Below are 2139 nucleotides of genomic sequence, written 5' to 3' on the forward strand. Positions count from 1 at the left end.
GGGAGCTGTAGTTTGAGTCAAGGCGCTGCGCTACAGAACAGAGGGAAGAAAGACTTCAACACCCAGGAGACATCTCGCCGTGCAAAATGGCACGCCGGGAGGTAGAGTACTTGCCCGACGAGAAACAAGAGGCGGGACTGCAACTCCCAGAAGCCTCCGCTGCCCAGGCCCCCGAGCGCAAGCTGAAGCCAAGGAGGGAGGGTTCAGGTAGATCCGGCTTAACTACAGGTGCGAGTAGAGACAGCTGATGGTAGTCTAGGCCCAGCCCGGGTCAGAAGCTTTCTAAAAACAACCACTGGGGTTATTTTCTACCCAGTGGTCCCAGCACGTTTCTGAGAGACCAGAATAATAATAGCAGTAAATCTGCAAATGGTAAGATTTAACAAGCATGACCTCAATTTAGATTTTGGCTTCAGGCAGCAACCTTGGGCCAAGTGAGCCGGGATCCTTGAGCTGTTTCCCAGATCAGCGCTTCAAGTGGCTGTTCCAAAGTAACACAGCAAGGGTAGATTTTGAGCCTGCACAGAAAACTGCAGATGTATCTCAAGTTCCACTAACCTGCCTCCTTCCCCTCGCCACCCCCCAACTAGGATATACCTTTAAAATCCCCCCTTATGGCAGTAAAAATAAAAAACCAAAAAATAAGTGTAAGAAAGTCCGACCAAGTACTGATGAGTTCTCCCACAACAACGAATTCGATGCCTATTTGGTCTTTTTTTGAAACAGTAATGTAAAATTCTCTCCCAAAATACTGCCTTCTCTGTACTCCAGTTTGCTCCCGTCCTGGGTATGTGTTCAACACCTTAGGGGAACCCAAAGCTGCGTGTTTGACACAAACCTGCCGGGACGGATTCTTGCTACTTGCCTATGAAACTGACGAACCATCCAAAAACGACGGTGCCGACTACACCCACAGGGCCAAGAACTGGGACGTCCCTGGACCCGCTGGCGTGGACTCATGCCTCAGTTTCCCCACATATAAATACGTTGGAGGAGGAAGGTGTTAGGGCTAGGGCCGGTGCTTGGGAATTGGGGAACCCGAGGTCCCACCCTGAGCCGCTCGTGGGGCGGAAGAGTCCTCGGGACAGAAGCCCACCGCCCCGTGAGCGGCGCTGGCCCCACTGGGCTCGAGGGTGATGATGTGACGCGCGTGGAAACCCACACCGGCGCCCCAGAAACACGGTTCCACTTGGGCTTGCCCCCACCCGCCCCTACCTTCCAGGATGTTGGCAGCTGTGAATGAAAGGCAGAGGGAAGAAGCGCGGGGTCAAAGCGCCGCCTGGGCTTGTGCCCACTGGGTGGCCGCCTGAGGGACCCCGGAACAGAAGGCTAAAAGTCCCGTGACCGGACAGAGCGGAGCGGGGACTGCAATTCCCAAAAGACCCCGCGGTAGGGGCGGGACCCAAGATGGCCGCTCGTCTGGGGACAGGAGCGAAGGCCAATACGCGCAGAGCATGCGCCTGCACAGGGCCAATTGAAAGCCAGAGTGGCTGTAACCCTGATTCAGGTGTGGGAAACACTGACCACAGGAGAGAAGTTGGGCGCGAGGTGGGGGGGAGTTGGGCATAAATTGCACAGTCTTTGGCTTTTTCTAAATAGAAAAAGAAACGTGATTCTTTTCACGTGTAATGAAAGGCTGTACCGCACTTTTGCTTTCTTCCTTCCTGCCAAAACGCGCTTAACTTATCCCTTCATGACTCCCCACCGGCTGGATTTCTTTTCACTTCATTTCCCCACTCTGGATCTTCCTTGATTCCTTAAGGCTTCTTTTCTTTATGTGTCTCTCAGAAACACAGATTCGCAGTCCCTAACTTCATCCATCAAATGATGTGATCGTTTACGACTACACTCAGCCCTCTCGGGCATCCTAACAAAATTGCACCACAAGTGCCCCATCCTTTTCCGTTCTGTCTTTTTTAACTGTGCCGTTTTTTTTCCTTAGCACTTGTTACCAAGCATTGTATAAAATTTACTTATTTATCTTTTCATCTTTCTCACATAGAATGCAAGATCCATGAAAATGAGGATTTTTGTTTTGGTCGCTGTCGTCTTTCTAGCGGGTGGAAAAGTCCCCAGCACATAGTAAATACACTATATTTGGAATAATTGAACGAAATCTAGAGTGACCTTTCTCCTCTG

At 51.2% G+C, this 2139-nt stretch overlaps 1 protein-coding gene across 7 annotated transcripts in view; it reads right to left on the bottom strand.

Moving 5' to 3' along the window:
* The window catches only part of FHIT (fragile histidine triad diadenosine triphosphatase), a 1534178-nt gene extending 1532802 nt beyond the window's left edge, over window positions 1-1376 (bottom strand). For all 7 annotated transcript variants that reach the window (XM_054246229.2, XM_078351360.1, XM_054246226.2 and 4 more), the window contains exon 1: window positions 1216-1376. The gene's annotated coding sequence lies outside the window, so the exon portion shown is untranslated. The remainder of the gene's footprint in view (window positions 1-1215) is intronic.
* Window positions 1377-2139: the final 763 nt, after the last annotated feature.

Source organism: Callithrix jacchus, chromosome 15, assembly GCF_049354715.1.
Source record: "Callithrix jacchus isolate 240 chromosome 15, calJac240_pri, whole genome shotgun sequence".
Lineage (NCBI taxonomy): Eukaryota > Metazoa > Chordata > Mammalia > Primates > Cebidae > Callithrix > Callithrix jacchus.